The sequence below is a fragment of the Anopheles funestus genome, chromosome 2RL, assembly GCF_943734845.2.
Source record: "Anopheles funestus chromosome 2RL, idAnoFuneDA-416_04, whole genome shotgun sequence".
Lineage (NCBI taxonomy): Eukaryota > Metazoa > Arthropoda > Insecta > Diptera > Culicidae > Anopheles > Anopheles funestus.
The window spans coordinates 890,330-916,854 of record NC_064598.1 but is presented as its reverse complement, the minus strand read 5'-3'; the positions used below and the strand labels follow the sequence as shown (position 1 = coordinate 916,854).

The 26,525-nt window shown below is 44.7% G+C and overlaps 1 protein-coding gene across 2 annotated transcripts in view; it reads right to left on the bottom strand.

Moving 5' to 3' along the window:
* The window catches only part of LOC125763161 (PR domain zinc finger protein 1-like), a 195,930-nt gene that overhangs the window by 42,834 nt on the left and 126,571 nt on the right, over window positions 1-26,525 (bottom strand). For both annotated transcript variants that reach the window (XM_049426001.1, XM_049426002.1), the window contains exon 4: window positions 18,895-19,029. The gene's annotated coding sequence lies outside the window, so the exon portion shown is untranslated. The remainder of the gene's footprint in view (window positions 1-18,894; window positions 19,030-26,525) is intronic.

Genomic DNA, 26,525 nt, shown 5'->3' with positions numbered 1-26,525 from the left:
AACATCGGAATGCCGAGGAGGTCACCAACAAGGACCTGTTTCATGATGGGGATAAAAATTTGATGGCGGAATAAAAAAAAACCGCTAAGCATTGCAGTGTATCCTAACGATCCGACTTTAATAGTGGGAGATAAAATTTCTACGAAATTTGTAGTAAAGGTGTCAAAGTTGTGTAAAAACCATTTATAATTTCATGTTCACCTTTCCCGATGGCATGGTGCAGTACTTTGCTGCGATGCTAAGCTGCGTAATGCTATTGCTGGTGTTGCTGCCGAAAGACGGCCGTACAAGCGCGATTGAAACCGATCACGCAGAATGAATCCGTAAAAGCAAACGAGCGGGAGTGAAAAACGGGCCACGCAAAATGCTGAACATCATCATCGTTTTTGTTACTTTATCGATACCGATTAAGTGGACCTGTGCAGTTGTGAACACGGATTTTTAATTTACTGTTCACTTGTGCTGGTTTTCGTGGCAGCGGGAGTTAACTTGCACCGCGCGGACAAGCCGCGCGGTTGGTAGGCTTATGAAATGTTCAAAAAGGTTGAAGTTAAAAGGTAAAAATCGACGAGTGGCGATAAAACAAAAATCAATCCCTTGAGTAACACAATCCAACCAATCCGGAGGTTGTATCGAGGCGAGCCACAGGTTTTTTGCATGAAACTGTCCGCAAAGCAACACCCGGATCCGTGCTGATGCTCGCTGTCAATTTGTGGGGAAAGCTGGAATAAGAACCCAAACGAAAACAGGCAGCAGTAAAGAAGATGCACACATACACGTTTAAGGACCTGGCCAGTGCTATAGGGGACCTTATGCGGTAGGACATGAACCGTTGGAAAGGGCCGCTGTTGCTCCACCTTATAGTGTCAAGGATTTGTTGGATGTTTTGTGCTGTTGCGGCTCAAGAGGTTATCGGTTTTGCTTGTTTTGGTTGGTGTGTTTGTCGGGACATTGTACACGCAGTTCGTGTTTTTCCGTTTACGTTGTACGGGAGTCGCCCATTCGCCGAAAGTGCCGTAAAGAGAAAATTGCATTGTGGTTGCAAAGGTATATTGGTGGGCCTGTTGGCTGTGCGGGCTCATGCATCAAAGATGGCTTTCAAAGGGGGTTTATAGGAGGAAAACTCTTATTTTTAGTGCAATTGAAATTGACACACTAAAAGGATTAAAACATTCTAAGCAAAGAAGTGTGAGCTATTCACTTGTATTCATTTCTGGTATTGTACGGACAATCCAGAATCCTTTGAACAACATTAGTTCTACGCGCAAACAGAAACGAAATGCTGTCTTTTACGCAAGTTCGCGTACGAGGCATTAATTAAACGTGTCTCAAAAAATCCGGTCACGACCGGTCACGACAGCTTTATCCCTTAAAAGCGACCCGTAAATTCTCGATCGTTCCCAAAAGCAACTGGCTATTGTAAACCGCACACCAGAGTTCGTACCTTTCGACGAGCAGCTTGCCATCAGCACAACCGAAACATTTTTTCCCAATCCCACCAGAGTTTTCGTTCACTTGCTCGTAGCTGATAAGAAATGCTAAATAAATCATTCGGTCCCGATCCATAAGCAGACGAAACATAAGGTTTTTAAATAAAGCATATGCACGGTGGGAAGCGAAGTCCTCGGAATGTCCTTCGACGCAGGGTGAACCGGGTTGAATGCAAAATAGGGACAGAGAAAACGTGCTATGGTTTGGATTTTCGTCTTATCAGCCCGTTGATATCAGAGCTTAATGAGGAAGGAATGTTTTTTGTTTGTTTGCTGCCATCTTTCGCAAAATGTGCATGCTTGCACCAATGAGTGCGGTTTGCTGGAAGAGGTCATCTGGATATTACAGATGTAGCCAAAGGTGCTGCAAGTGCAGGGATATTATTTTTTTTTCGACAATTTTGCTGGTCGTAGAGAAACCTGTTTAGGCGGACGGAATGCAGTCTGTTTGGTTATATGAAATATTAGCAAACCTCATCAACACGAGAAAGCGTGCGGGGTAATGTTTTGGTGTGATAAATTAGTATTGATACGAACAACATTTCGCGTGGCGTATTTTGATAAAGGTGGGGCAACCTGGGCTGAAATATAAAAACGCACATAGTAGTTGTAATTCCCGAAAAATGCACCACAGCATGCGAGGTGGCACACAAAAATGGAAACTATTTATAAATACAACTGTGGCCCAGTTGTTCTTGACATCCAGTCATCCCCGCGAGTGATTGTGCGCTTGCTGTGAGATGGAAATTACCAAAAATTACAGCTCTCACTCACTGCTGGTGTTAAAATACATAAAACGAACGATCTTTTGATGGGCGCCATTGCCCCTTCGCGTCGCACGGTATCAACACGGCATGATCACGATCCCGTAATGCGGCCGTTGCTGCCGCTGATGATGATGATCACGTTTGTAATTAGTCGACGAAGGTACTTAGGCTTCAACTTCATCCGATTTTGATTTGGAGGGATGGGCACGGATTTTGGCAGCGTTGGCTGACCACTTACCCGCACGATGGACAAGGAACAGATGATGGAGACTGGAGCACTGGCATTAGCAAGTCAAGGGGTGTAAAATAAATACATCAGTGGAAAGAGAATCAGTGTTGGCCAGGAGGTAACGGGTGAGCGAAGTGTCGATTGCAGTTTCGCATGTTTGCCGGTGTGGTGTGGTTAGCGTTGCACTTTTACACAGCTCACCTTGATTACGTATGTATGCGTATGATGTAATTTTTATCACATTTCAAGTGCCAAATCCGCAGGGTGGTCATTAAGTGCTCACTGGCGGGAAAAGCGGCACGAAGAAAATATCATTTGCGTTTCGAAGAGAACTGGAGTGTGGTTTTGTTTTTACATTTGTTTCAACCGGGGAGAGTGTCGGAAGTGCATCTCACCGCTAGAGAGATGGGAGGAGCAGGTGGTAGAGGGGCTGACTTTTCGTGCGGGATGCAACATTCGGCGATGCAAAAGTAAATTGCTTTATTTAGACATCGAAGCGTCGGAACGCAAGCCGTTTATTATCACTTCTTGCTTCGTTGCAGATGGGAAAATGTTAATTCGAATTTCTGATCGATGTATAATGACTGAAAATTACACCGGCTCCTCCGGTGTGCTTCTAAACCCGCGCGACCTACGACTCCCTGTAAGCGAGCGATTTAAAGAAGTCGACTTTGTTCCCCAGGATGCATACGGATCGATCAGAATCGAGCTCGAGCGGACAGCAACAGTAAAGGGGTGCACAGTAACACCACCATCATCGTCCACGTAACAAACGAAGATGGCAGGGCGTCTGAAGGGAACGCCGGATAAACGCGAAGGGACAAACAAGACACAAGATTGTGGCTCGCCACCGATGGCAACCGGGACACAATTCGCGCTTCATCAGGGTTGAATACCGTGCGAAAATAAAAAAGAGAAATTGAAAATAAATATCAAGTTTTATTAAGTTATTATATTTAAATAAAAGCGATCATGGTGAAAACAAGCATCAATGGGGAGAGATAAACGCGCAAGCATCAGCAAGATCATCATGGACAGTCATGGAGTTTGTAACGGCTTGTTCGGGGTTGTAGTTTTTTTTTCATTCTGTCCTCGCTGCTGTGCCTTACATCGAACGGGGTAAAGATTTTTACTTTTTGCCCCTTTTTGTGAGGAAGCTTTTTGTCGTAATTTTAGACGGCTGTGGTGGTTTGCTAATGGGGCATCTGACGGAGGAGGAGAACGAGGAGAAGCTTGTTTCATAGCTCGTCTGGCGTTTCATAAATAATAATTTTATTAACAGCGGGTCCTTGAGCGCTTGGGCCACAGAGCATGGGTGTATGTTACGCGGTCCGATTTCGGCGACGTCTCGTGATAATGCAGATAATTTGATATAAAAATTATGTTTAAACATCTCTCTCACCCCGTCCTACGCACCACCTTACCTATCAGTTCATTCGTGTGGAATTTCCTTCCTGCCCGCTGGCCTATCGATGCGATGCATTTCGCCGAGTTTGCTCGTTTAAATGTTAAAATATTGAGCGATAACATATTTCGGCCTCGAAGGGACCCTTGTTAAGGTTTTTTGGTTGGTGATTTTTTTTATTGCTGCAACATTTTCCTCGTTACGAACCGGGATGAAGGTGGAGAAAAATTGCCCATCCGAAATAATCAAGCCATGTCTTATGGGAATTTTAACATGTACTTAACGTCCTGCACCCACCACCACATTTTTCACCGTAGTACCCGTCCTGCGTTCTCAGCTTGAACCGCTCGATTGGTCTAAAATAAGTTTTAATTTCCAATACAACATTTTGCGTGCTCCTGGAACCTTGTAATCATTGTTGAACATCGACCGATCGGTTGACCGATCCATTTCCTACCCCGTTCCGAAGCGGGTGGGTAACCTGTCTTTGGAGTTGTCGCCGTGTCGCCATTTGTGTGACCTTTTTTTTCTACGTCGTTCACCCTTACGCTGTTCCGCGTTCGTTAAGGTGGCGTCGTTTGGCGAGCAAACAATGTTCGACGGACGCAGGGGACACGTGGTGTATTCGAGGTCGTTAAATTTCGGCAAACCGATCCAATCGGTAACATCAGCTACAGGAATCGTGCGAGTATCTGCCGAAATCTCAGAACACCCGGGCGCGGTTCGCGTACCAAAGGCTTCTCAAATTCCCTGGCCAGGGACATGGTACCAAGGGTTCGTGGAAGATAGCAATGAGCTGGGGTAACAACATTAAAACGGAGAAGATTCAAAATCGATTTACATACGGGAATGGGATGCGATGCGCAGAAGAGTTGACCGATTAAAGTCGAACGGGTGTAATGTTGACGGGAACGAATGTTCCGGCTCTGTTTTCGGTGATGGTTCGGTATGTGCCTGGGAACTTTGTTAGATCAATGCGCTGATAGTGGTGTAGCGAAGAAAGTCGAAGCGAGCAATTCTAATTGGAAAGCGACTGGCAATTACATTCGTGGTTACAACCGAGGTAATGTGAATAGTTCAGGGAATAATCATTTGCTTGTTTTAGGTTGTTCCATCCCCGACATAATGATGTCGATAGGTAGACAATTTTTGTCTCGTTGGTCATTTATGGTAATGTTTCGGAACAATGCTTGGTTTCGCACAGGTCAGCATCACGCACTGCACCAATTGCGCCAATCGTTGTACAAGCGCGACACGATAATAAAGACCTCATAAAGCCAAATTTTGTTGTACAAAGCTGACGTTGAAAAATGAAATAATTGCTTGATTTGTGTGAAATTAATGTGGTTGCGATAAATCACCTCTCAGGCACCGGGCAGGAAGGGACGATGTTTATCACCTCCGAGGGGGTTTTCGTGCGCGGGGAGAATTTTCCCTACGCTTTCGAAAGGTGCGTATTATGGGGCACGATCGAGCCGGTGCGTTGATTTTGGAACTTTCCGCAAGGTTAGACAGGTTTACGGCACATTCGGGTAGGGTGTGCGTTTGATCTTTCCCGATCGGAGGGTTGTCCCGATCGGAGATCCGAAGATCTTCATCAGCCATGGGGAAAAGACTGGCAATCAATCTTACTCTTTGTCGCATTCTTGAAATATTTCAATCGGTCGTCTTGCTTTTGGCCGAGCGACACGTAAACGGTTCATTGCAAAGGGTGCACACACTGTGGCGTACATAAATTTCAATTTTTTCCCGTTGATCGTCAATCATCTCCTGGGCGTCCGATACTTCCACGAAATTCCACACCGGGCACGATTTCAGGTCGCTGGCCTGCGCACTAAAAGCGGGAGATGAACCGGGTCCCGAATGGTGTGCAAACAGAATCTGAGGAAGACATCATGTTTGAAAAATGAATTTATGGCGAACCTGATAACACTTCGCACATCGTATATTCACACTTTGGTGCTGGGTGTCATGGCAGGCTCGAATGCGTCCTAAGGGGGCTCAGCAGGTCGATCAAACCTCCGTGAAGAGGCATCTTGCTGACCCGCAGCAGTTAGAACGGCACTACTGCAGTCTGCAGTCAGGTGCCAACAATGGCTTAATCGTGATTATAAGTGGAGCCTTACGAGAGGACTCTTCGTAGGAATGGAGATCGATTTTCTGCTTTGTTTTATGTATGTTTGGGTGGTTTTGTAAAAGGCGAGAGAAAATTGTTGGGTAATAAATCATTGCATTTCCGCCTTCGTTTCGTCCTTTCCAGGGCTGGGATGTAGCTGAGGCGTGTAAAATGGAGTTCATCAGTGCAAACACAAGGAGGAGTAGATGGTGCACAAATAATAAGGTTTCGATCATTTCGTATTGAAGGATACAGATTTTTGGACAACACAATTGTCCCCATTATGAAAAAGATCCATAACGTGCTGCTTAATTAAAAACAAGAAAGTTGTACTTGTGTGCTCTAAGATCAAGCAACCCGTCCTTCCTTAGAGCTTGTTTCCTCGTACTATCGCAATGAACCAGCGGGTGCTTGATAATTAAGAAACACATGCCGCACATGCGAAAGCCTGCCTCTGTCTCCTCGATCGAGCGCCACCTCAATTGACTCGAGTCGTTCATTTATTTCACACCATCGAAGTCAATCGATCGACCATGTCCGTTAGTTAGACGGTATCGATGGTGGGTAAGAGGCGAACGCCCGTAATAATTTCCTGGTCGCGGTACTCGAGTGGTGGTGGCGGTGGAACGCGTTTGAATTAGGCTAGATACGATTTGAGCGGCGGTGGTGGTAACGAAGGCAACAACAACAACCTTCCTGCTGACTCGACGACGCCCCGGAGACAATTTACAATCTTTCGTTCGATCGGAATAAAGAATCAATTGGCGGTTTATTATGAGGTGGTGGTTTATTTTTTGTCTTGTTTTGCACGCGGTGCGGCAAACAGTAGCCGGTTCCACCTGACAGGATAGCAAGCGGTACCTTCCCAGAGTCGATTGTCGACGGCAAGATCGAGTGAGAGCAACCAAGAACGATCGAGGGAATTAATGATCCCAAGTCGAGGTCGGCATGGCATCGAAACGGAAGGACGGAATTCGTCTTATCGCACTGATCGAATCGCACAATCGCAAAAGGACAAAGCGATCCACTTTGCAGTTGTGAGTTTTCGGCTTTTTTTTGCTGAAGTTCACGCTACATCGGCATCGGAAGCGGATGAAGTCCTCGTGGCAAGACTCCGGTGATTTAAATGAGAGACAAAAAAAACGAACCCAAAAAAAGAGCCCAACATCGTTTTTAAATCTTCTTACTCTACCTTAACGTCCATTTGCCACGGTTTAAAACGAAGCCGCTACGATCGTACCCGATATTGTGCGAAACAAATGCACGAACGGCATGCTGAAGCGAAAAAGCAAAGTACGAAAGGAAGGGCTGATTTCTTCTGAACAGGAAGAAATAAATTATCAGCATCATAAAAGATCAATCATGTTAATTTTGTAGAAAACGGAAGATTGTGCCCACCGTAACTGTGGGTACTGTCTCCTGGTTCATCCTGTGGATATTTTGCAACACACACACACACGCACACGCATTATACATGTATTTCGTACTACCAGTGATCGTCGACGTAAGATGAACGAGCATTAAACTGACAGCCGAGTGTTCAATCCATTTTTCGATTTACGAATTCTGTTTCATTGGATTTCATACCCTTCCAAGCTTTTCTGAGAGAAAGACGGAGTTTTTTTCATCCCCCTAAATGAAGCACTTGATAGGATTTGTGTAGCTAGTTTTCTTACTTTTATCTTCCCATCAGTACCTCAGACTGTGAGATTCGGTCTGTCGACTGGTTTCGGACGTTTTATTTGAAAATTACCGCTGACACTTGTTTCGCGTTCCGATAATCTTCTGCGGATCCGTTGCAATCACACTGCACACTGTACAGACGCTGCAGCGAAGAAGCCCGAACGAGATCGCCGAACTAGCTTGGAAGGAAATAAACTTCCCGATTACCTTCTTCATTATCCGCTCGCATTCACGAAAATTGGCACCATGGCAGGAGTTGTTGCGCCACGTAAAGCGTTCCGTTTCTCGGTTGGAAAGGTATCGTTGTAGGGAGAAAAATAAATATTTGCCCTGTGCAACTGTGCAAGGCTCTGCAGAAGTACCGCGGGTGGTCGGGTGGAGAACAAACAGAGGTTGAGGCGCCGTAAAGACACACAAATAAAAGACGATGCGTCAGAGACGCGGCGGAGCGCGGATAATGGAGCGCAGGAGAGATAAGAGAATCGCTTCTGGACCGATGGCAGGAGATTTTTCAGCGCACATAGGGTCTTTAAGTTACGCACCCGGTCCTTGTGGATGACGATGACAATTAGTGCTGGTGAGAAAAGGGGCATAAGTGTGTAATCCTCATCGTCAGCCGGGTATATTGTGTGTTTTTGTGCTCAGTAGAACGGACGATTTCTCTTTCATTTAATATTTTATCATCCTTTCGAGAGGCCAGCAGCTGAGGGTGATTTCTTTTGTCAGGTTGAGTGAGCTAATTCTCTGACGATTATCGTCAGCATGGCAAAGAACTAGCAATCCGTCAGTGCCTGCTCGACGTCGCTGCCATTGTCGTTAGCCACCACACTACTGGACCTTTTAACAAAGGTATCACTTGGCGAACGGGAGCTTCTGGACTAACGTGCCTTCGCACCGTTGATTCATACCCGATATGTTATTATATGCATCGGATCTTGTCATTATGATCGTCTTTTTTTGCGTGCCTCCAGTAGGATCTACATCTTTATTAACTCATCAATAATCGGCGGGCTGACAGCGACCGGAGATTTACTCGTGACGAGCGTTCACTCCCAAAACGGAGCACCCGAACGTTCAAATCAAATCAAATTGAGCGTCGAGGCGCTCGAAGGTAGACACGCACGTAGGATAGTATAGGTGGAGAGAAATTTTTCGATAATTAGCCCGATGATCGATTGTTCGCGTTTGTCACGAAAATCGCTGGCTCATCGGGGAAATGAGTTTTGATTGAAATTAGTACATGATTTATTGGTCCAATCATCCGATCGGCTGTAGGAACGGCTTTGAAAACGCCACCCTCCCAGGGGGTCCTAACAACATCATCATACTTTTGAGATCGATTTGTTGCTATTCATCGCTCGGTACGTGCTGCATTATTACATGCGATAATGATCTTGTTCGCGTAGTTTTAATCGTTTCATCGTTGCTTTGGCAGATTTAACAGGGTGGTGGTTGAAGTTCACCTTTCTACAAACGAACGAACGAAACGCGCTCGATCCTGCATTTCAACGCTAGGGTAACCTATAGCGTCACCGCTCGGTATGACATTTGCTTCCGAAGGTGTGGGCGAAACCGGGGAAAAGGAACGGCGACATGGTACCCTAACATGGATCCCAACGAAGTTGGCATTGTTTTGAACTTCCTGCATTCTAGTTCTAGGTTTGCCTGGGTACTTCCTTCACAATAACACAATAGCCCGCACAGCAATAGACAGCTATTAGGCATCAATTTCGCAAATCAATTTTGTCCTCCGAGAGCGATTCAATGGAGGAGAAAAATAGATTAGCTCGTTGTGGCCTACAATGGCGTGTCACACCTTTGACTGCGTGCACCATGCTGGAGGCCACAGCACGACTCACGCCGTTTCGTACAAGGTTTCCACCATTTCGCTTGGGCACAAGGGAGGAATAGAGATGTTTTGCGAGTTCTCACGGAAACATACTGCTAGTTCTGTTAACATTCGGGATTGTCTGGAATATTGCACTTACAGCCCGAGGCATGTCACCAGGGCATGAGAACATCTTCATCGTGATGTGTATCATGTTTTCTTATTTCTGTAACCAGTCCACAAAGATGGAAAATTGGATAAACTCTAATGGGAAACACTGTCAAAAAACTGAACTAATGCATCATTTGTAAATAGCTCTGAATAATGCCGAATAGAATTTAAACCTTAATTTGGAGTGTATTTTCCAACATTCAAGCTCTAGATACTTTTCAATTCCTCAGTGACCTTTTCGAGTACATGTTACGGAGTTGCCGAATCTACTATTATAACAACCTTCTTGTGCTACGTCTGTGCTAGAGATGAGAATAAAAACTCTTTTTAGTGAATCAACTCAGAGTGAATGAACCGTTATTAGGAGTCAGCTCGATTAACGATTTATTTTAATGCCTATTGGTTGAAATAAGTTTCTTTTCACTCAAATAATGCTTAAAATAAAAAGAAAAATTAAAAAATTCTAATAACTTGAAAATTTACTCAGGCTTTAAATAATGCTTTAAATAAAAATAAAATAATCTCACTCTTACTCACTTTGCACATCTCTAGTCTCTGCTGAGTAAATAACATTTCTGTATTTACAGTTGCCCTTCCAAAACTGCAATCGCTTTTCTTAGTTTGTTTTGGACACCGACTAAATTAATCTTCGTGATTTATTGACTGATAATGTCTACCCAAAAGCGATCAGTAGGAAGCTCCTCTTCTAACCGTGCTTTCGGTGCATCTTTACGTTCGTGTTGTGTTGTGATGCGTGTGTGGTTCGGTCTGCTTTACTGCTTCATTCCGGCAAAGATAAGCATACGGCGCGTCGTTAATAACACGTCTTTGGTGCGACGTACCGTGCTGCTAACGGTAGTCTATGCAAATACGCCAACGATCCATCACGCGACACACGTTTGGCTGCAGCATCGGGTTTGTGTGTGTGTATGCGGGGTAGCGTCACAGGATAGCTCCTGTTGCCCTCGCCCTTCTTTCGTCCGTCGTCCAACTTCCTAACTACGTTTAATTGGTCATTGTCGGGGCAGGTTGCAGTGGCGGATTTTAGGTGGAAATAATTGGAAAATTTGCGTTTGATTCGTTGATGATTTAGCGGGCGTTGTCTGCACGAAAGGGTTTTTGTTATTGTTGTTCCTGTCCGTTAGAGAAGCCCCGGGTTTGTGGCCAGTCGATGCGGACACGCGATATCCATTTGCATGCCGACAGCAACTCGTTTCTACACCTATCGGGCTAACATTGTATCGGCACGGGCAGTGAATTTATGCCGCTGCTATTGTGCAGTGCCGGAAAAATGCACTATCACCGCGAAAGCATCTGGAGGAGGTGCCGATTTTCTTCACCAAGGCTGTTTTGTTCTCTTCGCTCTCTTTTTCCACTCCATTCTTATCAGTGCGCGCAAAAGCAATCCGGATATCAGCTAAAGGGCAGATATATTCAATGGTAGCACAGATTAGGACGTTTCGGGCGGACGTTAGAGAGCGACGTTTGATGGCGGCAACATCGTGACGCAACATCAAAATTCCTTCCGAACCACTACACGGCTCTTCCTCCATACCTCCAATCTCTCCCCTCGATCGATCCACCGAGAAATAGAAGGTAATCGAACAATTCGTTTCAATTTCTTCGCAGCTAACGGCCTCTGGAATAGAAGCAAGGAGAACCCAAAGGCCAAAACTGCGCCTCGTCGAAGTGTAGTTTTGAAAAGAGAAACAGAATTCGGTGGAATAAGTAAAAACGCTAACATCATGATCGGACACTGGGGCGATCATGATCTCTACGGTCTCGGGCGGTCGCTTGTGCCCGATTGGCGTGTGTTGCGAGGACAATGGACCGATCGGAGCACTATTTTTCATACGCCTCTATACATATATACAAGCCCTTGCGCCGCCGGCCACAAACTTGATCCGGATGGTTGAAATGGACATCATCTAGCGAGGGATGTGTGAGCGTGTGGAGGATTATCCGCATTCGACGGTTTTGTTACAAAAAAAAAAAAAAAACAACTGGGAAAAAAAGAAACCAGAGCATAACATGAAACTTGCCATTTTGTACCACATTTCATCTTCCATTCATTGATCGATACAGTTTCATGTGGAATTTGGGCCAAACGTTCAAAAGGAGTTTAGAGTCCTCGTAATGTGTTCTTTTTTTACCTTTACGTTTACATTCCTCCCATCGTCTAGTTTCGCCTGCCAGGCGGAAGGAGACTTAAGAGAGATCACACTGAGGACGCGAGTGTTGAGGTTTATCTATGCTTCTCTTTTGTAAGCAATTTTATACAGTGACTATCGGTACAATGTTTGGTTCAAGCTGGGAGTTTGGCGGTGGAAAACGCTTCGCGTGTGCTTTATAGCACGATATTTTGACACTGATATCATCTATGAAGGGTTGATGATCAATCGCTCTGCACTGTAACGCCTGTCCTGCGACTACATCAACTATCCGCCGAGCGCATTGTTTGCAAGCACACGCTTTGAGGCGAATTGAATGTAGCCATAGTTTTGGCGGTAGATGTACAAAAAATATGGGATCAGATAGTGTGCGGAGTGCGAACGAAATAATAAAAAAGGGTTCATTAGTCGCCGCTGCGGTGTGGATCTTTGCAAAATGATCAACATTGTACGCGAATGCCGCCGCAAGATTACCTTTCGGTCAGCGGGCGGCAACCATTTTGCCAAACGCCACCACACAAACGCACTTCTGTCGGACACAATGCTCCATCGATCGTCGAACAAGGATGCGAGGGGTATGAAGGGGGGGTGTTGATCAACAATAGAGATGCCTAAAAATGGAGACACCGCACCACTTCATGGAATAGATTTGAACGTTGCGCATGACGCGTCAAAGTGGCCGTTTATGTGGCCGTTTGTGTAGGGCGCGCTGGGCTTCCAGCGATTGATGAATAATTCATCTGGCAAGATTTATGATACGGTACGGTACGGATTTATGGGCTGCTAGCGGATGCTGCCGTACACCTTGGACAGTAAATCTCACTTTCGGCTCACCGTTTCGGACCGAACGGGGAAAGGATATTGGGAAGGTGCGACAGAGCTGCAGTGGGGGAAACTTTCGCTAGCCTATATGTGCGAAATGCATCAGGGTGAATCGTGTGATATTTTATAATAATCTTGTATAAATCGATTGGAAACATTTCAGCTTATTTGTAATGTTGATGAGTTGTGTTCAGGAGCTCTCGAGGGTATTTTAAGTGGCATCTATTGGCGATGACATCAACACAGATTCCTTCATTATTGCGCATCAGCCATCAGTCTCGTTCCAGTAATAGTGAAAGTGATATTTTATAATTTCCCATTCTGTTTCAAATTACAGTAATTGACTGAATAATTGACGCCTAGGGGCGGAGATGGGAAAAATATTCTAACCCAACCCAAATCAACTTCCCAACTTCCTCCAACATTACCCGTTGGTTGACGATGTAAGTAACCGTGGCAGTCGATAATAAGCTACACATTCGAAATGAAGATCGATCGATCTAGGTCTCGTTTTTCCGAGCGCAAGTAAAGAACGTGTGGCATTGACATTCATCTGTAATTGTCCTCTCGTGGAACTGGCCACCAGTGCTGATTGTGTACTGCAAATAGACGCGTTTATGTGCAGATGATGGCGATTATTATTTCTCCAATTAGGTCTCATCTTGGACGTTCTACGGAAAGTTACGTGACGTGCCGCAGGCAACAAAAAAAAAGAAGGAATTCCAATCACCGAACAATGGGAAATCGATCGGATATTCCTTGCCACGTTTGTTGATTAAAAACAACACACACACACTCACTGAAATTGTACACAAACATGCTATCATAAACGGGGTCGAGCGCTTTTATAATATTACAAGCTTCATTCTAGATGGTACAGGAAACGTATTTGAGAAAGAAAATTTCATCCTAGCTGAATTAAATTGTATTATTTAGATAAGAACTCCCTCAAGACTATTCTACCCGCATGACATATTTATTGCAGCAGGTTTGCGGAGTCCGGAGGCTGACGCAAAAAAACTTGACCGTCCACAAGCGGCACACAATTGACGTTATTAGAACGGTTGATACCGATGGACGTATAATAGCGCAAGGCTTATTGAGTGAAATATGAGATGCAACGATACGATACGCTACCGGATCAGTAAGGATCATTAAACTCCCCGGGACAAACGAGATCCCGCCGCTCTCGAACGGTTTATCCGACGTCATTCCGATTGGAGGCCAAACGCTCGCCGAACCGGTTGAACACGCATTGATTCGTCCACCGGATCGCGTCATCTGTGCGAAGTTGAACGAGAATATGTGTTGGAAAATGTATGGAAAAAAGAACCTGACATCAGCTGCAATCGAAACATTCGGTTGATTGATCTGAATATTTATGAGAGAAATATGTATAGGGTTTTGCGAAAGGGAGAAGGGTGCTGCAGTAAGGAAGAAAACGAAGTTGTAGTTGCGATGCTTTAATGATAGATATTATATAATTACAGTCAGGTCGTAACTGACACCGAGTGGACGGTTTGGTCGTGTGAATAAGAGCTTGTACCCGGGAATGTCCTAGAGCTGTTAGCAAAGAACAAAATATCATAAAGCACACATGCGAATGCGTAAGAACAGGGCGTGTATGGTGATGCTTTGCGCGATAAGAACCGGGAAAATTCATTACAGAGCGTTTTAATTGAATTATTGTAATTTTCGAGGAACTTGCAAAGTCCGATACGATACCGATAGATAAACCTGATTTCAATGGTTTCACACGGGTGGTATGCTGAAGGAGCAAACCCTTGGTTAACAATTAAACTGGATGCAATTTTCTTCATTCCTTCCAATTATAAATAGAAACCTAACACATCAGTAACTCTTTACCGTCCAAATGTTGTTTCTTTTATTAATCGTTATTATCGTACCGCGAGACGTTCAAAATGCAAACAAATAGCCATTTTATTGTTGTTTCCTGCACGGTTCCGTGATCCTCACGGTAATCTGCACCTTTCGCAAGCGTACGAAGATTGTCGATGGACGGTGCACGGGTACGGGTGGTGTGGCTTTCGCTTTCTGTAGCATTATTCCTATTTCACGCTAATTGATCATGATTTATTCCTTCGTCAGGCTCTGGTTTCAGCACTGGCCGTGCTCGGACGCAGAAGCTAGCAATAGAAAAGTGGTTCCTTGGAAATAATTAGCAAGAGAGCTGGTTCGTTTTGCGCACCCCATGGGCGCTTCTGTTCTCGGTCCAATTGGAAATGGCAATTACGTTGCGTTTGTTTATAACGATTTGCACCGATGCAGTTCTATTTTACGCGTCCCCTATACCTGTCCAAACCCCCACTTTTTCCTCCTTCCTTCCTCTCCACACTCCCTTCAAAGCAAATCGATTTGTAATGCTGCTTACACTAAGCGCCCTCCATCCACACCCAACGAGCGCACCCTTTCGGTCCGTGATCGATGAATCGAATAATTAATGCATCTTGTCAGCTGCGGCAATCGGTAACAATGCGCACAAGCAAGGAGGCAAAAATAAAGATGGAGAAAAAAATTGGATTGAAAAAAGGCAAAATGAAGTACGTAAATTGCGTGAATGATTATTTTAGAAAACCACCAAGCAGTACGATACTACATCCGGGTGGCCAATATCTGGACATTCTACTGTCACTCTTTCTGGGACCACTTTCAGGTGAGGCGTATTTCGAACCATGCGCACATCTCGTGCGCTGAACTTTTCACGCTTCTGTCCCTTCCGGGACTGGCAGTGAAGTGAGTGAGTTTATTTCGTGCCTGTGAAGGGTGATATGAAAATTAAGGGCAGCCCGGTACCAGCGTTACAGGATCAAAGCTTGACTACCGCGAGGAGTGTATCATTTGTCATGCGCACTTGCAGTTTGTCAAGGTGTGTTGTAGTGAAAGCGGCCGGAAAAGTTGACACTTAAGGCGAAAAGAAGAAATAGTGAGAAAACAATTAAGCAGCACCACAAGTGTTTTTAAAGCGGATTTAAATGAGATCAGTCGTTAACGACTTTAGCTTGCGTGCTCGTTTCATGGGCTTTCCAACAAAAAAGGACATCAAAATGATCGTTGATATATGATTGTTGTGTCCTTGTAGCCAACATTGATTTAAAAGAAACTGTTGTTCAGATTTAATCACATTTTTAATTAAATCGAAACAAACATTCAAACACGATGGTAGATAACATCGTTTGGCACATTAGCAGAAGATGTCTTCACTTCAACACGTTCTTCGATCAGTTGCGTAATACTGCGGTTAACAATTCTTCATTAATTTGTGCAATCGATTATCGAGCCCAACACTCGACTCGCTGCTTCCTTCATCGTCGACACCGCACCCGAATGCCACGTGATATCTAATGGATTAAAAATTCCGGTGCGAAACCGCACTCCTTGAAGGTCGTCGTCAGTGGCGTATGAAGAGCGGTGTGGTTTTTTTTTCGATGTTAGATAATGGTTCCGTCGAAACAGGAAGTAAACTTGTAAAGTACATAATTTTCACACATCAATGAACGGCTACCAACATCCACCACTGTCTCGCCCACCGTTACCACTTCTCGCTTCTGGTAAAGAATCCTGACAGTCTCCTCAACAACTTGGCTTATCATCGATTCAGTCGTGACCTTCGCATGTGGAAAAAAGTTCGAAGACGATGAAGCCATTGGAGCGGAGAGCTTTTGGAAGCATAGATAAATGGAAGAATTCATTTCAATAAAAATTGGTCAACGATAATGAGAGTATTGTGAAATGATATCTGTGAACATACGAGACCGTACCGCGGTGGGTCGGGAAGTTAGCAAAGGGGTTGGGGAAAAAATGTTAACTGATCACGTCTTCCACGCCGCCATCAGTCGTGTCGATCGATGATCCGATTATGAGCCGATCACTTTGATTGTGCTGAATGCCGCCGGATGAAGATGCGATCGATGATCGAACCGTGTTTCGTCTCGTCTGAAGGCTCTCTGGATTCTCTCTCATCTCAACGCTTTCTGGTACGAAAAAAAACGGACGGATGGCAGGCGCACATGCGAAGCGAATGTTGCTCTGATTAACGTTTGGTTTGTTAAAGGGGGATGATGCTGATTGGGTAGACCCAAATTGAACTTCGACCGTCTTCCGAAAAGGGACGTGACTTTTTCCTTGTCCTGCACTGCTACTACCACGACCATCATCAACCCGTTTCATCGAAATGCGATCAACGTGAGCTGAAATTGATTTCATTTTAAATTGAATCAACTGACTCATTGTCGCAAAAGGGAGCCACAGCCAGGGCCGCGTGTCGTCTTTAGGCGTGCACGATCGGATCGATTGGTGCTGCCGGTACGATGGCGACGATGGCGAGGGAGCAGAGCAGGGGCTAGGGCAATTGGTCTCCGTTCGAGAAGACTTCCTAAGCCAAGCGTGGCCCACAAATGCCGAGTGCTCTGAGCTCCGTGGCCGTGCTCCGGAAGGTGTCGTGAATGGTCACCTCGCAATCATACGCCCCCTTCACCTTGAACGACGAAGATCAGCAAAATTGGGTCAATTAAAATGTAAACAAAGTACGTAATTTAAGCCCTTTTCCACGGCGATCGGTACACGAATGGACTTTGGGTTGGCTTTGTTGTCGCTCATCGCTGGCATAAGTGGGCGGAATGTGGTGGAGGAACAGACCAGCCGCAAGCAGCTTGAACCAGCGCTAAGAACCTTCGTATGCCGACCGGATACGATCAAGACGTCAAACCTGTCCCAGATGTAAGGCTTCAATCAATCGAATTTTCGTTCGAAGATCGTTACTCTACTGCACGTTACGCCGGTCAAGCGGACTACGGGTTTTGGCTTTTTGAAGCGAGATGACGGGCTTCCAAGAAGAACCAAAAAACCAACGGCCAACGAATTGGAACGAATTCGAACGAGAGGGATAAAGTCGGGCAAATGATCTAATTTAGTTCAGTGGACCGTTCAGCGTTGGTCGCTTTATTACAAGTAGCAGAAGTAAACGAATGATACAAAACGCGGAATAAGACTGGAATATTTCGTGCATTTTGTACAAAAGAAAGTGCTTGCTAGTGGCCTCCCGGATAAAGTGAAGCGTACAGCTTAAACGATGCGCAACAAATCAGCACAGAAATATAATTGCCGCATGAGCAAGATTGTAAATCGAGCGACCGGATTCTGAAACATCCTTAGGATTTGTGCAAAGCTGCACCAGGATCGGGGCTGATGATTCGATCGTAAAACGATCACACCGCAGCAACTGTTTGCAACATTGTGCACATTCGCGACCAAAAACAGGCAAGAAAGTGTATTCAAAATATCCAATTTTGGCTAATGACCAGTGGATTGAAAGCCATAAAGCCGCTCCAGTTGGTTCGCTGTTGGCGATCGCGTCGATAACCGGCGCTTTGCAAGGGTTCAACAATCACACAGTAAAAAAACAGAATGATCTTTCCTCGATTTTATAACCCCCAACCACGATGATGCCAAGCCTTCGCGGAGGATGATGCCGATAAATCACACCGGGATACAAGCTGGACACCTATGACAGTGATGTGAGGGTGGCAACGGTGGTTTTTATTGCCCTCGACCAGGAGTGAAGAAATTTCTCTCTGTAATTGGCAGCCCTCATGACATAACGTGTACAGATCTCGGTGCATTTGCTGTTTAATAAATATCATCAAGCGATACGATGCGCTTCTCGTTACAAAGTACCGTCGGTGCGGAAAAGATGTCAATAAAAAGCGCATACGGTGAGTTTTCGGTCCCGTACATCCATGATTATGATGGCGGGTGTAATCATAATGATGGAGTTGCTTCTTTTCTGAACATTGTTTCGTCGGAGTTTTGTGATTTTTTTTTGTCGTTGTGCCGTTTGTCTTACCAAAAGACCGACGGTACGAAATTGATTGATGTGAGTAAACCATTAGTGACCACCAATTTTCCATTTTGCGTAACAACAAATGTAGCAGGGACGAAAAGGTTCGTTCGCCTCTCCCGCCACTCGCCAGTTCGCCTAGGTCGGGGAATTTGGACTGACGAGAGTGAAAATCTGTATTAGGCAGGGAGGGTTTCTTGCTGTATGAGAAAGTGTACATAACCGAGAAGGAAACGTTTGGGTAAATTAAAATTTTCTTCCGGTAGGCGGGCGTGACTTTAAGCAGCAATCAAAATTCTGTGAAACAAACTGACTGACCGCATGAATATTTATTTGCGGCACAAGACAAACTTACCTTGCCAGCAACACCAGCCTCCAGATGAAGCGACTTCGGATGTCTACTAATTGCTCCCGGTCACACTAATCTTGGTTCGCTTGGGGCACTGTTCGCTGACGGGCGAGCTTCCGGTTTTCCGTACCGTTATCGGTTCTGTGTTAGAAACGAGAGAAAAAAAGGGTAAAATGAATTCAAATGTGACCATTCCGGTGATAAGTACAAATATTTACAAATGCCAACGCTGGCTACGGGAGCGAAATGTTTCGTTTTTTTTTTCTTCTAATGCTAGTGACCCGAAAGTACGGTGGAATAGCAAGTCACACAGAGATACACTAAGGGACACGATGCATCATTTTTAACTCTCTCATCAAGCAGGGCTGTTTAGAAGCGCACGATGGTGGTGTAAAATCGAGGTGAAAATTGAATTAACTAAGCTCAAAACGATCATCAAGCGGAATTAAAAATACGAACAACCGACGAACGACGAAACCTCCCCCAAACGAACTTCTGGCGGAGCACAGTATGAATACAATAGCGTGAAAAATGTTTTTCGTGTAGTTTTTTTTGTCGTTTTCGGAAGGTAGATTGCTTTTCTCTTCTTAGCGCAAGACGGGTGGTAAGGCCAAGAAGAGGCATTTCTGGATGTGTTTGAAAGTGGTGGTGGTAGCACTGTGAGGAGTCCATTTCAGAAGACACAGTAAGAAGGATGGAATAAATCATTTTGTCGATTTTTCACTTAGTGCAATTATTGCCGCACGGCTCGTGGTGGGCAGAATAGAGAAAAGAGATGGAAGGGAAAATCCGCATTTCCGCTCGTTTGGATAAGTGTGAACAAATAACGAACCGAAAAATAAAAACACACTCCTCATGTTTGTTTTGACCGGTGTTTGATTGTGCTTGAATGTTTGCTACAAATGTATTATGCGTGTTTGTAGCTACCGAATCGTTGTTAAGCGGTGAAAAAACACTTCCCGCGAATGAATGCATGTTTTTTTTCTACGTGAACAGCAATCCAGCTATGAAGCAGTATTAATGCAAAGATTAAAGTATTTACGAAAGACTAAAGCTAAAATAGCTTAAATAACATCTAGATTAGTGACCGGATGTGCCCTCCACATCCTCGGGACGTCATTTTGTTTGTTATCAAAACTCCATCCACGAAAGTTCCCGTTAGCTGACTTCCAGAACGACCAATGAGCAGAAGAAAAAAAAAGGTTTGCAGGCATCCCTTTAGTTCCGTTTATCTGTCAACCGCTAATCAACCGAAGCCAAGAAATATGCGCGAGAAAAATAGTTTCCGTGCGCATCCGAGTGCGCGCGCATACCGTACAGTGGGGTCGCCGCCGAGTCCTTCTACCCTAGCAGGGATGTATTTCGATTTCTCTGTCAAGACATTAATCATTGATCTGCAGTCATGCCGGGAAGCGATGTGGCATGCGTTGGTTGATTATATTTTTCGCGTTGGTGGCACAGAGGCTCTGCCAGACGCTGGTAGGGAAATTGTGAAATCCGATGCTAGCCGTGAACGAAGCCGAGTCGTCGAATCGAAACTGAACAAGAATGCGGGCTAAGGATGAGACACCGTGTTTGGATGTGCAATCGGTTAATCATCCGGGTAGCAGGGGCAGCTGGGTTAATGCCACTGCACTGGCTGGAGGCGGAAAGCGCATTCTGACAACCATTAAGCGTTGTCGCGTTCGATAAATGGCGGCTTCCGGGGGTGTGCGATGGTAGGATCATATCGCTAAAGGCCCGTAGCTTTCTTTCCGCAACGATGTGCTAGACGGCGAGAGAGAGATAGAGAGAGAGTATGCGTTTCCGAGCTGATGAATCATTATCTTTACCAGTGTGTTTCAATCAGATTCGTTAGGGAAATGTTTCATAAGTGGTCAAGTGGCTTGAGTCATACTCCCAACGAAACCATTATTTAGGGAGGGATTTAGGGATTGTGTATAATTTTCTTCTCGCTATTGATGAACTTTCTTTTGTAAACAAATCGTGGCGCATGTAAAAAAGGAAACTAGAAGTTTCGTGCTCTCGTCTATCATTGAAGTCCAACGAAGCATTCGAGATTTATTATTGTTCTCGTTTCACTCTCCGTACGTTCCGGCCCCAACCGTCTGTCACTTTGCTAATAGGGCTGTCACTAGATCAAATAAAATTATGAAGAAAATGACAGAAACTCACGAAACAAAAGTCTCCCGACCATTGCATTGAATTCAACTCCTCGGACAACCTTTTCCTTGTTTGTTGTGTTCTCCTATGCATCGTGCACAACGGGAAAAAGGGTTGATTTTTCATCGCGCCTCACAAAACAAAATAGTATGGCTGCATTTGGGTGGGAGGGAGGATCGTTATCTGCAATGTGAAACAGAAGAAAACAAAAAAAAAACGGAGCCAACCCGTTCAAGATTGAGATGACGAGTTTGATCAACAAAGAGCCATTTTCCTCCGGTTTTGAGTGAGCGACGACTTTCAAATGCGGAAATAGATACTAATTCCTAACGATGCCAATGTTGATAATGATAATGATAATAACAACAACAGCAACAAAGAGCCCGTGTCATGCTTTTGATGATGATGGTGATCCGCGGCGAGATTGTGAGACCCTCGTCGTTTGGGTTCTTTCTTTCTTTTTTTTTACTACTGCGACGTGACATTATACCCCCAAGTTGACGTGCACGCTCGCTTGTGTTGTTTTGCTACAGATCATTTCAGAATCGTGGCGCTTGGAATCGGAAGTGATGGTTTCTGGGTGGATAATTTATTTATCGTCCACGGTTTGTTTTTCCAAAGCAGACGATGAAGAACTTTTGGTCAAATATGAACAGCTGCGTGAAGTATGCGAATGATTTGAGACACTCAACTATCTGCTTGAATTAAGCCTGGGTTATGGGGAAATTAAAATCACCCCTCACGTTCAACCAGAAGCGGAAGGAAACAAGCTGTTAAATAAAAATAAAAAGCAAGAAACGACGGTGCGCATTTCGGATTGACTTGCACCCGGCAGAAGGTCCGATTCTGCAGAGTGAGTGTGATTAATAAACATGGAAAATTAATTAGCGAAAAAATGTTTCATTGAATAAGCAAAGGCCAAAATGATGCTGTCGGTCGTGAAGAAGTTGATGCGAAATATTTCAGTAAAGAGAAGCAAAACACAACCCACCTCAATCAAGTGGTGTTGTTATAAAGTTTGCCGCATTTATTCAGCGCTTTCGCATGTTATAAATTGCTGTCAGGAAAATGAAATTAACTTGAAAAGCAATTGAGATGCACTTGTTGGAAGGAATTTCACACGCGAGTTTGTATTTTTCTTTTGCTTCAAGTGCATGATGGAGGATAATTAATCGGTCGTATTTTTATTAATTGAAACTCAACAAATGATTTCAAGTGAAATAGTTGTACCATTTTGTTCCTTTTTTGGATCATCATTATCATTATGATGGTGTGACATGTTTTATGTTATTAATGAACATTAAATCACACATAAGGTCTGGAGTGTTCGTATGCTGTGTAACCGATTTGTTTCATATGTCTTCAATTTTGCCACATTCCTTCCAACCACCAGCTCTCGTACGCTAATTCCCTTCCCATAACTCATCGCTGATGCACACAATTTGGAATCCATCCGTTGGCGGAGCGCGATGTAAGCGATGAGCATTACTATTAAAAATTCCCGCTCGCAGGTCAAACATGTGAAAACCGAACGTGTGTTCGCACTTCCCCACGAAGCGGCAAGAAAAATGACGCGTGTACATTTCATACGATGTCTGGGCTTCTCCCTCCCTTCATGAGCTTTCATTTTTCATCCAGTTTAGATGCATTTGGAGTAATAATTTTAGCAGTTTCCGACACTTACAACCATTTGGACACTGTGGCTAACCGACTATGATGACGTAGGTACGGATCGAACGGTTTTTGGTCATTGGTGCCGTCGATGTTCGTTACCCACATGAAGGGGGACTGGGAAGGGAAACACAAACATAATTAAAGAATAAATGGCCAAAGAGTCAAGCGCTGGAGAGTGCTTCCATAGCGCAGCAGATCAGGTTAAAGCACTTTGATTTCGAAAATCTGAAATATAAATCAAAACACATTCCATTAAAATGCTGCAAACGGTTTATTTCACTCGGTGGATGGGGTACAGGAGGCGGACGAGCACGGACGGAAGGTTTGTTGTACCTACATCACGTCTCCACAGGCACCTTGCACGGGTCACTCTTACCAGCGCAGCTGCCAAAGAACAGGATGATGAGCCCGTTGCTCTCGTTTCGGTTGTCATCGTTGGTGGTAACATTTATTTGTAAGATTGCGGTTTTTCGGAGAATTCGTTTATCATTTCATTTCACCTCGGTGTGCATTTTCTTCGGTGTCCCGTGTCTTCCGAACTTTGCGGTCATCAACAAGCGTTCCCCTGGTGACATTCCGGGCGGGCAGTAAATAAATATAAATCCTGCTTGCAACCGTGAGTGAAGCAACGTGGCTGGTGTTACTGACGGTATCGAAAGCAAAACGATTCGTTGGTCGGTCTGCAAAAGTCCAACCGAGCTGAGTGTCAAATGACATTGTCAGTAACGGGGTTCTTATCATAAACTGGTTCCAATTCCAGTGAAGTACGACGGTGGGGCTAAAAAATGGGAGCAAAAGAGGAGTACGCTGATGCAAAGCTGGAATTAAAGCGCATTTTTGCATAAAAGCAGCCGTTAATGATCGGCTGCGAATGGAATCCAGACCCCAACAAAAGAAAAAAAATCACTGTTTCGAAGCAGGGAAATCACTGAACGGTATGTGTTTCCGGATTTCTTACACTGACAGAATAGGCCAAAAAGGACCTGCTCAAGGTGCTAGATCATCTATACGGAAGTGCTCTTCGATCCCAATCGACGTAGATCACATTGCAAAACGATCGTTACGCGTCATTAGCTGCCGGGAGGCCGTCTACAGCTAGCGGACAGGACTGCACAAGGTGCATCGTTGCCCATCGATGGCGTCATGATGGGGGTACGGTATGAAAAATGATCCTCCGGCGTACATTAACTTTCAATTACTGGCCCGAACAGCTTCGGGGGCGCTCGGTAGTGCGTAGTTACAGTTCAATAGGCGATGCATGTCTGCTGCAGTGATGCACCTGCACCAACGCCTACCACACGGGGGTGGAGTACATGCGAAACGAGCCAAGTGCTTGTTTCTAAAAATTGAATTACCTTCCATCCTTCCAGCCCAGCGGCTCCGGATGGGTGATGTGCATCCATTACCACCGTAGCTGAAAGGCGATCTTCCTTACGGGCATCCTCCCCTACGGTGGTAGATGTGCGCATGGGGTACAACAAACGAGCTGCTTGCGTCGTGGCCAATCAGTTACAGCCAACTGACGGTTGAACGTCATTAATCTTCCGTTCTTCCTAACGAACCAGGAACCACCAAGTGTGCAGGTTCAATACTGGAGTGAAGCCTACAACACAGTGATGAGGTACCTGAAACGTACCGGAAAATCACTCACGTCACGAATTGTTGATTAAATTATTGAACAACTCCTGTCTCCTGAGGACGATTTTAAGTGCTTTTTTGCGCAACTTTACCATTGAAGCAAGCTTCAAGTTTCAAAATGCTTTCATTGAAAATACCATATGAAACAAATTGTTTTCTATTACATACAAGATACCCACTAATTAAACAGGCGACAAAATGAGGCAATTGATGGGTTTACATTACACAGTTTACTCGTTGATCTCTATTAACCTTTCATCGATGAAAAAGATATAACGTGTGTCAATTCTCGCTTTCCCTCGCTTTTGTGAACCGACACGGTTGTATTCGCTTGCCGTCGTTTGCAATGAGCGTTTGCAAGGAAAACAGCAGCGAAGAAGGACTAGAATTAACCAATAACATTACGACTAATGACGATGCCGAGCGGTAAGTAGGCTCTTTATGCTCAATCGAATTAGTCACCGTTGAATCGAACTGTTGGTGGATGATTGATACGGCGATGATAAATGCGCCATTTGTATGGCCACACCACGATCGGTGGACGGTAGGCGGTTGGCGATCTTGATGCTGATGAAATCTAAGACCCCGGTTAATGACAGTGATTATGCTTGTTTGCTGAAGCCATCATCTGCCATCGAGCGGCACTGCACGGTGTACAACAACGATGCAATGAGACCGCATGATGTGCATCCATATCCGACAGTCGACGTTTGTCGCGGGAACCGGTGGTGAAATAATTGCTGTCGAGTTTCGTTGGCGATAATGAGCTACCTAGCGCTTACTTTTGCCGTGTAAGAATTTAAAAAGGGACATAATTCTTTAATAATTATTAATTCTTTTGATAAGTGATATAGACAGGCAAGAATGAATTAAACAAAATAACATGTATAACGATGCAGCAAACGAGGTCGAACAGTGTGTAGCAATAATTTTAAGCATTTTAGTGTATCGGGCTTGACGTATTCGTGAAACGGTTTACGTTCAATTGTTTGAAAGCGCTCCCTGTAACCATCGACCCTAAATGGTAGAATACAATAAAAATGTAATAAAACAATATGCCAGAACACGGAAAGGCATAGTACAAAACTCCACGAATCCCCTACACCATCATCGTCATCATCCATATTTCATCAACGACAAATTGCATCGTTATGTTGTGTTGCTTTTTTATTTGTGTCTTTTTGTGTTTTAATTGTGTTTCATTGGGTTCAAAATATATTTTTCATGAGCCATGAAACACAAAACAATAAAAAAACTACACACACACACACGACAGCCAAATGCTTCTACCGGCCTCGGAAAGGTGGTCCGGGCATAAAGTGGTGCTGATTTGGTTTACTAATTGCATTTCGTGGCTAGCTGCAGTTTGAGTGCAGCCCCGTAACATGGCATTTTACGATTCGGCTGCTTCACTAGCCCATCGTGTGTAATACGGATACTGGTCCAAGCGGAATTAGTCTGGTGTCAGAGTGGTGAAAACGCTTCTACATGTCAGCTAATGGTCAGCAGTTCCACCACACACAGATGGTCTTGGCGAAAATGATCCAAGTTTTGCTTGTGTTGTGACTTAGCAGCGTTTTAGGGCTCTCGTTTTTATGACCGGTCTCAGGTCGAACTTAAATTTGGTCGCAATATGCCATGAGCTTCGTGGACAGTATGGTATCCGGGAACCAACAACGACGCGGTGTAACGAATCTGGATGGAATTGCATAGCAGTCGGTCGACCAATAAATCACACGCCTTCCTGACGGTGTTTCGGTGGTTTTATTCAATTTTTGCCGCAGGTCTTTTGGGTCGCTCGGCTCTGAACCGAACTGGCTGGCTGGTTGGATCGTGATCTGGTCTACAATCGCTCTCGATCATCGGTGTTGGCAAGCGCCACTGACAAAGAGGTGGAGCAGATCGCGCCTTCAACGCCACCATTTGTCATTCCAGAAAAGCGGCATACAAGCGGTGTGGGAAGAATGCTTGTCCCCCCCCCCCTTTCGTCGAGCGGACGCAGCTTATTGCAAGGCAATAGTGCTGACTTGGCTCGCATTTGGAAGAGTATCGGCAGAATACACCGGGATGTAGGGATATGTGAGGTTTTTAATTAATTTGTTCATTCATTTGTGATATGCGTCATCTACCAAAGTGGAGACGAATGGATAATTTTAGTGTGT